Raw genomic sequence first — 15,358 nt, 5'->3', positions numbered from 1 at the left:
TTTAAAATAAGTGTCACTTTCTTGTTTTCTCTCTCACAAAGCAACTTATTATTATAAAATGCTTTTCAATAGCCTTGATGAAGGCCATAGTGAACTTTCATCATGTTTGACATGCTTGAAAAAGAAAGTTTTAAAAAACAAAGCATTAAACAATATATTCATAGGAGTTTAATTCTATAATGTAGGATGTTGATAAAAGGTCTTTTTATTTAAGAGCTTAAGGATATTTTATTTCATTTCATTGTTTTATTATTTTTTTATAATTAAAAAATTAAAATTATTGTTTGTTTAAATTTTTAATGTGTTTTTTATTTTTATTTTTACTACTCATAAAGTTTTTACAAAATATAACAATTATTATTTTTTAAAAGTTTATTATATCCTACGTTTATTATAACTATCTTTTTTTATGAAAATATTCAAAAAAAATTATTGTGATTCAATATAGATCTCTTTATTCATTTATTCAATTTATTTTGTTTTGAAATGTTAGTATGACCTTTCGACTTGTTGTTGAAGTGGGGCCCTCCAAGCCATTTGTGATTATGTGTGTACATTAAAATTAAAGAAAATGACATGTGAGGTGCTCTCCATAGCTCTCATACCCTTGATAATGGGTCTCACCTTCAGTAAGCCTTGGTGACTCTTCACCTTGTTTTTAATAACAAGGAGAAGGTGAGAAAGCACAAAAGCCTGCCAAGTTAACGTTGGGAATTGGGGAGAGTGAGTTTAAATAAGTGCTTACAATCACATAGAGTTTTAATATAAAATTTTATTATTTATTATACGTACATAATCATAAATGGTTTTTATATTAGAAAGGACCCACTTAAATAATAACGTAAAAAGTATACATTGCACATCAACACTTTGAAACAAAACAAAATAAAATAAAATGACACATTAACAATGGGAACAAAATAATATTTTAATGCTTTCTCATAAGAAAAGATAGATTTAAAACTTTAGAGAACAAAGGATTAAAAAATATATTCATAGGAGTTTGATCCCCATGATGTAAGGTATTGATAAAGGAAAAAAGTGAAAGTTCACTATGGCCTTAATAAAGGCTATTGAAAAGAATTTTATCATAATAGGTTGCTTCGGGAGAGAGAATACAAGAAAGTGACAGTACATTTGAAAGCGCTTTTCACAACAGAATATTAGATTTTCTAGAAATAAATGTATTAATGAATTGTTAAGATTACAATAAGTTTGTAAATAATCAAATAAATAAATGAAATAAATCTTTATGAAATCTTTGAGTCAAAAGACTCTTTATCAATACTGTGCATCATGGGATCAAACTCTTATGAATACACTTTTTAATCAAAAAAGGTGAATGCAACTCTAGAAAATATCATTCAAAAGACCATGATTTCTTTTCATTGCAAGACTTTTAAGATTCTTGGGACACTTGTCAAGCCATAAAATTTGAACGACCTTCACCCATAGTGCACTAAGGCCTTTAGAAGGCCAAAAAGAGAATTTCAATTCATGATTTTTTTATTCACAAGATTTTAAGATCCCTTATAGACACTTTTCTAACAATAACAAGGTGAGAACTCACGATGGCTTGCAGAAGACAAGGGAAGGCTAGCCTTTTGCGATGAGGAGGTATGTAGGTGAGTGGTCGGACTGGTAGTTGTAGTTGGTGCCAGACATGGTTTGTGACAGATCAGTGCTAATCGATATATGGTCGAGTGTAGAGCTGTGTATTGTGGTTGGATGGTGTATAAATTGGCGGAGTCCTTCAAACCAGTCTATTGGAAATAGTGACTCACAGTGTAGCCCTAGACTGACCTTAGTGTCACCCGGTTTTCTACGTGATGAGGTGGTTTCTGATTTCTTAACATTACTCTCAGATGATCTCTCACGGTGTTCATCTCTTGAAATTGTTTCTGGTCCTTGTCCCAATATCCAATCCCTTATGGAATACCCTTGGTATTTGGTTTGTTCGACCTCCTCAGGAGTCATCATAACAAAGTTGTTGTTATAACAATCCCTAAAGAGGTAGGTAGGTAGGTCTGCTGATCCCTTATCTTTGATCTTGAAGATATAGATGATCTTCATGGCCGTTAGTTTTCCTGATTTGGCATGCAAAGTCCAAAGAAGATCTTTTATGTTTCTATCCTCCCAACAATAGACTCCGATCCTAGGATTATCCGTACTAAGCCGTTTCAACGGTTTCAAATCTACTTAATCATATCCCTCAAATTCTAAAGTTGGTGGTCCTTCTTTTGCTGGCATATCTGGGATTATGGTGTTTACTTCTAACCCCCATTTGTCTATCACATCAGGGTTTTCGACTTGTACATACTGAGTTCCATTTTTGTTCATGTACATTTTTTCTTGTTTGTTTGTCCTAATCTCTTTTTCGAATTCAATACCATGGTCATCAATGCGAATAGCATACTCCTCGTTAGGGTCCAGGTAAACCTGAGCTCCATGGCGGTTAGTCTTATAAAAAGAGAGTATATGCTTATAGCGCATTGTCGTTCCGATTTCCAACTGAGTCAAGTAAGAAGACATTTCAGATGTTGAATCTGAAAAAGTGTCTGAGACTTCTTCAAGGATTGTGTGCAAGGAATTGCCTTGATTCACGTTGTCTTCAGTGGATACTCTAATTGGAGGTTTCTCCGAGTATACCCTGATCTCCTAGTGCACGACCAGATCGAAGGTTCATATAGACTTATGAAACCCAAGATAGAGTACTTACGTTTGGATTGACTTGTCATTAATTTCCACTTGACTTTGATTGCAACCTCTGTTGAATTGCCGATTCCTCGTCTGTAACCTGATTCCTGTATAAATTTGATCAAGTTAGCTATTCTTCTATAAAGAGAGTAGAGTTTTTGCTAACTCTCATGATTGGTCTATGTGTATCACTTTAAATTGAGCTATGGGAGTCAGCAATTGACTTTCAGATTCGACTTTAGCAAAAAATCAAAAGATTAATCTGCAACCTGGAAACTGAGTGAACATGTACCAATTATGATCCGATTGAACCCAAAATTGCCCAGTGGCTTTGTATTATGCTGGTCTAACACTTTACAAGTTTAAAAGTCAAAAACTGATATCCTTGGGTAGCAGTACTAGTAAGTAATCACGATTATTTACTTTTGCTAGTTTTTTGCACTTTTTGGATTGGTTTGGCAAGTATACAGCTTGTTAAAGTCCCTAGACAATTTTAGACAAATTTTGGATCAAGTTTATCAACTAGTTTGTGTCTACAAACTCTGATTTCAAGAATCTGGCTTTAGTGTCACTTTTGTGATCCAAATTTCATCAAAATTGATTTGTGGGGTCTACTTGACATGCTTGACCTTGTGTTATACTTAAGTTTGCAAAATTTTCAAATTTTGAAGCAGATGTAAATAATCACGATTATTTACCCAGCTATATTTTTGCAAATTTTTGTCCAACTTTGACACAGATCTGTTAAGCACCTCAATTTAAGGTCACTAGCCAAATTTCATCAAGTTTGGACAATTTTTGGTCAAATGGTCATCAATTTTCTGTCTGCAGACTAACTTTGCAAATTTGGTCACAATTTCCAATCCAGCGATCCAAAACTTACCAAATTTGGGTTGTGGACTTATTACAGAATGGTAAAACTAGTGGTATGTTGACTTGGTCAAAAAAGTTGAAAAATGAGACAGATGTAAATAAACACGATTATTTACAACTAGCAACTTTTTGCATCTTTTTGGTCAACTGAGCATGTACACATGTTTATCACATTAATATAAGCCTATGAATCAAATTTCAACAAGTTTGGATTTTTTTTTCAATTTACACAGAAGTTTCAAAAAGTCAGTACAAACTTTAGTTTTTACTCAGCTTTTTGTCAGTTTGGTGATCCAAATCTTTTGGGCATTTACAAAAGTTGTTTGTACATATACAATGAGTCAATGGTATGAACCTTGGTCAAATATGAGCTAAAAGTTAATAATCGCGATTATTAACTTCATAGCTCCACCACCAATCCTGGCTTTAAGCACAATGTTTCTTGGAGCCCCGCTGTTTGCTTGGCATCCAATGGTATTGCTATTGTTTTGCTACAAGTATTGGCATGCTTGTCAATTTCTTTGAATATGTGTGGCTCACTGGGCAACTGTGCGAAGACCCTTTTGTTGTGCTCGTCCTTTGCTTTGTTAGAGTAGAATAGGTGTGATATGGTTATGTTAGCAGGCAACTCCCTGTGGAAGAAGTTCTTAATGTATGCAATATCCTTGCTGGTGTGTGAACCAATTCTCATTCCATTGAGAACCTCTATAAACTGATGATCGGTTTGTCTCATCGTAATCGTTAGCTCGTAGCACTTAGGGAGTTCGTTCCAGTATGAAGGTGCGACTGCCTCAATGAGAGGTTGCTTGCTTGTGAATATCCAAGAGTCTTTGACTGGGCTAGCTTTGGCAGAGGTCACCGCAAATTATGACATCAAGGCCACCAAAAGGCTTGTCGTGCTTTCTCTTGATGGCACGAAGATGTGAGTCGGCCAAAGAGAAGACACTTGATCCTATCAAGGAGACTTCATCGAACACTACAAGCTCCAAATCTTGATAAAGTAAGGACAATGCATCTAGCTTTTCTGCTCCAAGGCTTGTGTGTGCAGTAGTTATCAAAGGCAAATGTAAAGCTGAGTGTATAGTTGTACCACCAATGTTGAATGTTTCCTTCCCTTTATATGCCATTAGTAGTGCCTTGGGAGTGTAGAATCGAATGAGGGCTTCAACTAACAAGAGCAGCGTGAATGTTTTTCTAGTGCCTACTCCACCTATGAGGAAGAGATGTATCTTTTCTGATCGTGCTATGCATTTTCTGAGCATGACGTCGTTGAGTACGAGTCGTTGTTGTGGGTTTAGTTTCTTTATTGACGTGTGGAAATCCTCATTGGTCATGCCAATGTGTTTGGAAAAATGCAAAGCAAATGGTTTCTTGGTTGGTTGCTTTGATGGGGTGTTGATCATCACGTTGGCATTGTCGGAATTGTCCACGGAACTTGGATTGTTTGTGCTGCGTGAGGTTGTGATGATTGTAACAAATTTTTCTAGTGAAGTTGGTTTGTCAGCAAAGTACTGTGATTCATTGTTTTTCATTGTCTCAATGTTCGAAGTGTAGACATCGATCCAAGACAAGCCTTCACGCAGGTGCTAATTCTCATGTCTTGACCATGGCAAGAAGAGACGGCATTGTTCTCTATAGTGGTTTTCAGGGTCTTTGGCTTTATTGTATCTAACGTAATGTATGATGCGTGCCCTTTGGAGCAGCTTGTCAGATCTGGAGGGGTTTCTACTTGTGGTATAGACTAGAATCAATCAATCAATGCTATGTTTGTTGCTCTGTTTGATCTACTTCTGTGTTGTAGTTTGCTCAATCTGAAGTCGTCTATGTGAGTTCTTATATGCCTGAAGTGTTTCTTGAGTTGTTTCTATGTAAGAAATGGTGTGTGGGAGTCGTGTGTGATGTAAGGTGTTCTTCTTCATGAATACATTAGGGTTTTGTACTTTGTCTGAACTTTCTTGTGTGTAGTCTTGCTCTGACAGAATCAAATTCTGATGTATGTGAGTGTGTGAATTGCCTACCATTACATGTTTTATTCATGTGTTGATGAACCCGAACACATTTGGCGATCCTGCTACGTCTCTTTGTCTGCTGCACGTATTTTTGTGCTGCACCTGTTTGGCTATTGTGACTAATGTATTTCTGTACCAACATTACCTGAGTTGGGTTGTGTGTTGCATTGGAAGATGATGCATTTCAAAGAGACCATTTGATGTTGATTAGGGGGAAGCATGAGAGACTATGATTGTACAACCGATGGTGGACAATGTGGTTTCTTAGAAGCAAAGATATATGAAGCAACGTACCACGTGAGGGAAGCAAAAGGGACAATGTGAAGGGTTGCAAGATAGAGGATCCAGTTTGCTAAATTTGAATATGCAAGTTCAACTTGACACTGTTGAATCAAAAGATGAAGTTGATGAATTTGAATATATTTGTCCTACTGAATCAAATCCTATAGATGCAGATGAAGCTGAGATTTATTTCAGACCACTTGAGAAGCGCACAAAACCTTGAGGAGTTTGGAGTATTTCAAGTAAGAGTTATTTCAGATTTTCACAAAGTTTACCTAAATCTCTAATTTTAGAAGTTGTATAGCATGATGAATCAACTATATGTTAAGATGGGAGTGGATCTAGGTAATGTATCCTATGCTCTCCACTTCCGGATTACATGTAGTCTCAATTCGGTGTGGTGCACTGAATATGGGGGCTAACTTGTTATGTGATTTCTAAATTTTGGAAATGGGTAAGAAGAAGAAGAAAAAGAGTTGTCATATTTGTGGGAAGCATGACTCTATCATGGTCCTTATTTGAGTGTAGACTGTACTAAGGGAGATGCTTGCAAGTATTTGTTGGAATTAGGGTTGCAAAGAAACGCACACAGCTTGGAGAAGATGAAGGAAGCTCCAAGCACACAATAGAGAGTGTGTTACTTAGTATACAATGGAAAGATAGATAGCCCTAGAGTGAGTGGCGTATATACAATGCTCGGGGGGGAAAAACTCCTAAAGAGGGAAAAAATGCCCCGGTGGTCCTAGTGTGTTCACACACATCACTACCACATGTATAAGGTAACAAATCCCCCCTGGAGTGATGCGGTAAACGAGAGATGGCACATGAGTAAAGGGAAGTGCCATGCCCTGAGGACATGATCAGTCCACAAAGGGGAGTAAGCCCAAAGGTTTGCGGAAAGCTTCAAGCTTCTCATGAGACAATGCCTTTGTGAAAAGATCTGCAAGGTTGTCCTGTGTTGGCACATAAGCCAAGCTGATCTCTCCTGCTGAGAGCCTCTCCCTGACATAGTGGTAATGCACCTCAATGTGATTTGTGCGAGCATGAAAAACTGAGTTCCTCACAACTGCTGGTGCGCTTTGATTGTCAGTGTAGATAGTGTTGGCAATGTCCTGTCCAACACCCAAATCATCCATAAGGTGTCTGAGCCATACACACTCAACCGTAGCTGTGAAGACTGCCCTGTACTCACCCTCACAACTCGAAGTGGCCACAGTAGGTTGCTTCTTGCTCAACGATGATATACATGAACTGCCAAGCATGAAACAAAAACCACTTGTGGACACTCGCGTGTCAAAACAACCAGCCCAATCTGAGTCCAAAAAAGCATGTAAGTATGGCGGAAATGATTCCCCCTTGGGATAAAACAAGCCAAGATGTAAAGTGCCACTAAGGTAGCGAAAAATTCTCTTGACAACCTGCCAATGCTTAGACCCTGGGCTATGCATAAATCTGCTGACTTGTGAGACTCCAAACTGAATATCTGGCCTCGTGTTGCATACATAAATGAGGCAGCCAACAACAATTTGGTAAAGAGTGACATCAGCAGGATCTCCAACATCATGTAGACTCAACTTCAAACCTGTTTCCATGGGAGTGTCAATAGGTTTGCAATCGTCAAGTCCAAACTTACATAGAAATGTCTCTATGTAACTTTTCTGACACAAGGCAATACCACCATCACACTGCTTAAACTGCATACCCAAGTAATGATGCAACATTCCCAAATCTTTCATCTTGAAAGTAGTATTCAAATCAGCCTTAAATTCAGCAATATGTCTCTCATTTGGTCCAGTGATCAGCAAATCATCGACATAAAGAACCACAATGAGAAGTACATCACCCTCACACTTTACATACAATGTGCTTTCTGTTGAACTATTACAAAAGCCTCATTTAACCAAATAAGTGTCATCTTTCTCATACCAAGAACGAGGAGATTTCTTCAACCCATACAAAGCCTTCTTACATGTGCACACTTTGTCCTCTTGTCCTTTTATGACAAAACCACGAGGCTGCGTTACATAAACTTCCTCAAATATGTCACCATTCAAGAAAGTAGTAACAATGTCTGATTGATGTACATCCCAACCAAAATGAGCTGTCAATGCACATAGAAAATGCAGAGTAGTCATACGACAAGTGGGAGAAAAAGTCTCTTAATAATCTATGCCTTTTTGATCTGCATAACCCTTTGCAACAAGTCGAGCCTCATGGCAATCGATCTCACCATCTAGCTTACATTTCAACTTGTAAACCCACTTCGTACCAATGGGCTTTTTGCCAGGAGGCAAATCACATAAAGACCATGTGTCATTTTCTATAAGTGCATCATATTCTAATTGCATGATAGCCATCCAATTTTCTGAATTCTGTGCTTCATCAAAAGACAGAGGCTCCTCAACATCATGTAAGCTAGACACAGCCAAAGCATAACAATCTGATGCATGGCGAGAGCCTGAATGAGTACAACTAGACAAAGGTGCATCCAATTTACTGTCACGCAAAGTGTGCACCAGCCATTTTGGCATACCTCTAGCGTGCTCATTTTCAGCCCTTTCCTCATCAAGTACATCATGTACATCTACATCAGTAATAGGCTGATCTCTAACATTTTCAAAAACCCCCATAGGCTGTACATTTGCCTCATTGGAACTTACATTCGTATTTCCACCACTGAAAAGAGGCAACAAAGTGTCATAAATGTGTTGTGAGCTTACATTACTGTCTCTAGTACATGACAGCAAGGGCTAAACATAATCTTCCACAAACATTACATCTCGTGAAACCAGAATACACTTTTTTTGCGGATGATATAACATGTAACCTTTGCTTTCAGCACTATAACATACAAATATACATTTGACAGCCTTATCATCCAATATCCTGCACTGTGTCTCTGGCACCAAAGCATATGCCAAACAACCAAAAACACGCATGTGCTCAATAGAAGGCTTTGTATCCTGCCATGCTTCATATGGAGTAATATAATACAAAGCTTTTGTAGGAAACCTATTAAGTACATAAGTGGCACACATGATGGACTCAAGCCAAAAAGAATGCGACAAAGATTGACTTTTTGACCATACATCGTGCCATTTCTGTTAGTGACCTGTTTTTCCTTTCAACAACACCATTTTGTTGAGGTGTATAAGGCACTATACACTAGTGTTTTATCCCATGACTAGCCAGAAATGCATTAAATTCATGAGACATATACTCCCCCCCTCGATTAGAACGAAGGGTGCCCATAGTACATTTCGAGACATTTTCAGCCATAGCTAGAAATTGTTTGAAGCACATAAAAACTTTGGACTTATCTTTAAGCGGAAATACCCATCCATGCCTGGAGTAATCATCAATGAAAGTCACGAAGTACAGGTAATTGCCCAAGGACGGAGTTTGCATGGGCCCACAAACATCACTATGCACAAGTTGCAACCTGCATGTGGCCCGAACTGAACCATCCTTTGGAAATTTAGAACGCTCCATCTTACCCATAATACAGCCTTTACAAACATGTTTGACAAGTGCTTCAAGAGGCGGCAAAGAAGCAACCATATAAGATTTCTGCAAACGCAGCAAACTGGCAAAATTCAGATGACCAAAACGTGCATGCCAAAGTTTTGCATCCGAAATAGCCCTTGAATCTGCAACAGCATTTGAAAAATTGTGTCCACACTTGTCATACAAAGTGAGCTTATACAGCCCACGACACAAAAGGCCAGATGCAACAATTTCATCACCAAAACTGAGATCATGAATTGTACATCTGTCATCCACAAATTTGACTACAAGTCCAAGTCTAGCAAGTGCGGATACAGACAAGAGATTCTTCTTGTTCCCATGTACATAAAGTGTATCAACAAGTGTGAAGGAACTACCATTTGCAGCAGTAAGCACAATCTTTCCAAATCCCTGAACCGGATAAGAGACACAAGTGACTGAATTCCCATGAGGGACAGACTCGAGAGAGGTAAACAATTCACAATGTGAGGTAGTGTGCTTTGTAGCACCACTATCAAAATACCACACATATGAATCTGTAGCAACTGACAAGCATGCATCATGGACAGTAAGATTGTAAGTGCACTCTGCGCTAAAAGCCCATTCTGCATCAACATTAGCAACACAGTATCCTTTCACAGAAGACTCAACAAGGGCTGCATTTGTAGTGAAACCAGCATTTGCAATGGAACCACCCTCTTTCTTCTTAGCCTCTTTGGCCTTCAACTTAGGACACGACTTGATCAAGTGATCATTAGCTTTACAATAATGGCAACGCATTTTCTTTTTGCGCTTATCACCATAATTTCTAGACAAATTTCTGCTAGCAGAAGCATTAGGAACGTAAGTTTTGCCACTCGCAGCAGAACCATAAGAAGTGGCTGCATTGATGTTACCACCCTTTCTTTGAGAAGCAATAAAAGCCCGTTCAACTACACACTACCTAGTCTTGTTTTTCCTAGAAAGTGACTCTTGCAACAACAATGTGCATAATGCATCAAACTTGACAACTTCAGGATTTCCTTGGGTCATCGTTCTCCAAGTACTAGCAAAAGTCTAGTAGGAATCTGGTAAGGCATCAAGAACAGTCTGCACAAGGGAACTGTTTGAGATGACTTCACTTGCAAAAATAAGTTGCTCATTGATATCCTTGACACCAGAAAGGAAAGTTTCCATATCATCTTCCTCATACATAGTCTTCGACTCCAACTCTTTACGCAACAAAGCAATTTTAGCCTCATTCTGGCTTGCATAAAGACCTGCTAGAATATCCCAAGCCTGTTTTGCAGATTTTTCTAAATGAATGTGAGGAACAATGGTGCGCTGCATAAACAACGCAATCAATGCATGAGCCTTTGCATCCTTTACATCCCAACGAGCTTGTTCTACCATAGGCAAAATAACTCTAATAGCAGCAATCCTTGCAGCAAGACCTACAACATCCTCAACATCGCCTACATCCTCAGAACCAGGATGTACATCAATGCCCTGCACAATGTTCCAGATGCCCTTTGACACAAGAACACGTTGCATTATATAAGCCCACATAGGGTAGTTGTCTCCATCCAACCTGTTCTCAGCAGCACATCTTGAACACATCTATGTTGTTGTCAGCCATGGTAAATGTTGCACCTGATGTGAAAACTACCCAAAAATAGGAGAAACAGAGTGGGAACAACATGTGCTATATATCACAAACCGTAGAAGACTATGAGGCACCTGTTATGCAAAAAACGGCACTGACAAAAATTCTGCACAAAATGACAAAATTGCCTATACAGACCTGCCTGTAGTGGAAACGGAGGCGGAAATGAGCCCAAATCAGAAATTTGAGCAGACTGAGCTCTATGAGCTCACCCAAAATATTTTTCGACTTGCGAACGCTCGCCAAACCTCACTGTAATCGGAGAAAGTGAGCAGGCATGTGGTGGAGTAGCTGGCGACTAAGCCAGGGAGGATGCAACCTGCTCTAATACCAATTGTTGCAATTAGGGTTGCAGAAATGCACACAGCTTGGAGAAGACAAAGGAAGCTTAAGCACACAATAGAGAGTGTGTTACTTAGTATGCAATGGAAAGATAGATAGCCCTATAGTGATGGGCGTATATAGAACGCTCGGGGGAAAAAACCTCCTAAAGACGGAAAAAATGCCCCAACGGTCCTAGTGTGTTCACACACATCACTACCACATGTATATGGTAACAGTATTTTGTATGGCTGATTTGTGCACAAAGGTCTTGCAAGTTGTCAAGCGTTTTCATAAAGCATCATCAAGGGGGAAGTTTTGGGTAGCCAAGGAGAAGTTAGATGATTTGGAATGTCTACTTGAAGATGCATTGGAGTATATTTATGAATACAAGGGTAGAAGACTGAGATCTTTTTCTACCAAGAAGGAATCAAATGTTTGCAAAAGGCACGTTTGCATTTGAGAGAGAAATTTTAAGAGGATTTTGAGGTTGATGATAGTAGTGATGATGAGGAAGAGGAGTTACCCAATGGGAGTGTCAACAAGTCAGGGAAAGGGAGTACCAGTGGGAGGAGTGAGCCAAAGGAGCCACCAAGGACCCATAGATACCCCTAAGCCAACATCAGATATTCATCTAATTGGAAAAATTCTTCACCATACACATTCAAACAACCAACATGATGATGAAAACATGTGTTAAGCAGTGTTTTTGCATAAGATGGTCTCAACTTTGAAAATTCAGCCTGTAAATCAAATCAGATTTTAGTTCAAAGCACTCCTAGAGAGCACTCTGATGTTGCAAAAGCCATTATTTCTGCAAGTTTTTTTTGACCTATTTCTGGAAATGAAATCACTGCTAATATGTTTGTCATTGCTCTTCACCAAGTTTTTGCTCCAATTTTGAGATTGAGAATTACTATGGAAGTGATCCCATAGATCAGAATGGGAAATTTTTAATAGGTGGAGTGGATCAAAATAAGATATCTACACTTTTTGATCCAAATTTCAGCATTCAACAAAACTTTTGTAGAGGGCGAGCTTCAATATCAGACAAAGAGGCTTTGCAAAACTCAGACTTTGTTTCAAAACATCTTTCAACTATTCAGAGGAACAATTTCAAAGTGGGAGATGATCCGAAAACAATGTCGCAAGGACTTCATTCAAATTTTGATGTGATGCAGCAAACTCCAGGGTTTCTTCATTTTGCAATGCAAGGTCCAACTCGTAAGCCAAATGAAGTTATGTTCGTTGATTTTGAAGCTTATTTTGCTCAGATGGAAGATCAGACATATTTTCCTGAATGCCAACAAGAGCATGCTGAAATGCAAGGCGTTGATTCAAAATTTTATGAGGCAAACTTAGATTTCTATGATGTTTTTGAGGAGTAACTTGAGAGAACTAATGTAGGTTTGCCAATTTTGTGTGAAGATGATGCTAATACTCTATTTTATAGCTCGGAATCAATTCAGATTGAACAAAAGGAAGATCAAATTGATTGTTTCTTGAATTTTCTAAATCAAGAAAGTGGGTTTTTGGAGCCTAACTCAGATTTTGAAGCGAAGTATCAGTGTTCTGAGATGTTGCAGATGCTGAAGAAGCTTTGCTTGATGGTTGAAAAGAGGTTTTTTCATCTTGAACCAATTCTAGGTCATTATGAAGTGAAATTTGATTTGTTGGAAGTGTTATTCGTTGCAAATTTGTGGGGCTAAAGTTGATTATGGACATGTATCTCAACTATTTGAGCTTGTTCTCAAAGTCAAAAGGTGCAGATATTCAAAATTTTGGAGTTTCTTGAGATCAGATTTCTATGTTTGAAGTGCATATTGCTGATTTTCTCAATGCAGAAGTGGCAAATTAGATTTTACAGATGCAAGATGTTGCCTTTGATGACTCACTGATCCATATTTCATATTGTTTAAATCCGATTGTGCAGATTGATGATCAGGCAAAGATGGGTTTTTCCTTAATTTTGCAAAAGTCACGTGGAAATCAAAGGGATATGATATTCTAGATTCTTTTCATGATAAAATTACAAAGTTTTTTGAGTGAAATTATTGTTTCTAATGGAAGCATTGTTTTATTTCAGATCTGCCTAAACTGTTTGAGTTTGAAGAACAAATATTTATGGATCATGTGGTATCATATTTTATTTGGATATTGGAGATACAACATTATATTCAGGTTTTGGTGCCTGAATTGCAAAAGCCGGATTTTTAGAGTTCCATTCTCATGTTTTAGAGGTTGTAGAGACTGATTCTACTAATGTTTACCTCATTATCTTGAAGAATGGACATACTTATTCAATTACGGTTTCATAAGTTCATTTTGTATAAACTCTCATGGAAGTATCTTTAATTCGTGAAATGGCACAATGATGTAATCCCTTGGAAATGTTTGGGCAATGTTTAGTTTCTCTCTATGATGTATTTTGTGTACCTTGGTTTAAGTACCAGGCACTACACTTTGCTTCTTATGAAGATCCTAGCATTGAGTTTGTCATAGTGTTGTATGGTGTATTTGTATATCTTGGATTAGGTTCCACGCACTATACTTTATGCTATATAGTAACTAGGGATTTTTGGGAAAATAGGATAAGGCATTTGACTTTGATCAAGAGATGTGTGGATCTAAGTCTCATTTCTACGAAATCCACCACCGGGATGTGCTGCGTGTTGACTCGGATATTGCTGAGTCTGATTATTTGTTGACTCTGATTATTGCTAAGTCTGATATTTGGTCAATTCGATTATTGGTGAGTCAGATGTTGCTCAGTGGGATGTTGCTCAGTCGGATTCTAGATTACTGCTGCTGAGTCTGATATTTGTCTGAAATTTTTGTTGAGCCGGATTTCTGCTGAGTTAGATATTTTACCAAGAACTTATTTTGGGTAGTTACAACTGTTTTGTGGTGGATACTTTAGGGGTTGAGGCTACGCCTTGTAGAGGGGTTTCATGGTCATGTAGTTATGTGTTTTCTCTTTATGAATCAATCAATCAATGCTATGTTTGTTGCTCTGTTTGATCTAGCTACTTCTATGTTGTATTCTTCTCAATTTGAAGTCGTCTGTGTGAGTCTTGATATGCTTGAAGTGTTTCTTGAGTTGTGTCTATGTAAGAAATGGTGTGTGGGAGTCGTGTGTGATGAAAGGTGTTCTTCTTCATGAATACATTAGGGTTTTGTACTCTGTCTAAACTTTCTTGTGTGTAATCTTGCTCTGAAAAAATCCAATTCTGATGTATGTGAGTGTGTGAATTGCCTACCATTACATGTTTTATTCATGTGTTGATGAACCCCAACAATACTTAAGGAGATTCTCAAGGAATTCAAGGATATATTTACTTGGACATATCATGATATGAAGGCTATTCCACCTGCCATGCTACAACACACAATTCCCATGAATAACATGGCTAAAACAGTCCAGCAATGACCCTACCCAATTACCCTACCCAATGAATCCTAATTATGTAAAGATTGTTCAAGAAGAGATTGAAAAGATTATCAAATGTAGATTCATATACCCTATTGAGCACTCATAATGGGTGTCTCCAATAGTCATTGTGCCAAAAAAGAGTGGGAAACTGAGAGTGTGTGGATCTCAGGAAGGTCAATGCTGCCACTAGGAGAGACCAGTACCCCTTGCCATATTCGGAACATGTGCTTAAAAGAGTTGCAGGGAAGGAATTTTAAAAGCCTTTTACATGGGTACTCTGGCCACAATTACATCACAATTGCACTAGAGGACCAAGCTAAAACTACTTTTATAACCAAATTTGGAGTGTTTGCATTTCATTTATGGATTTTGGCAAAACTCTAGTCTGGTACCAAAGCAGGACACTTAAGTGTCCTTTTTTTACAAATTTAAATTAAATGCTACTTGCATTAGCCGATTTATTCAAGAAAACCCTCTTGATATGCTTAAATATGTTAGCTAGAGGGTCTTTTAAAAATATAACCTTGCATTCTAGAGTCTGCCATAATCAAGAACTATACACATCGAGTTGACCCTCGTAAGATGGTTTGA

The sequence above is a fragment of the Adiantum capillus-veneris genome, chromosome 19 (assembly GCF_014529385.1).
Source record: "Adiantum capillus-veneris isolate H3 chromosome 19, ASM1452938v2, whole genome shotgun sequence".
In the NCBI taxonomy this organism is placed as follows: domain Eukaryota; kingdom Viridiplantae; phylum Streptophyta; class Polypodiopsida; order Polypodiales; family Pteridaceae; genus Adiantum; species Adiantum capillus-veneris.
This window is presented reverse-complemented; position numbering follows the sequence as displayed.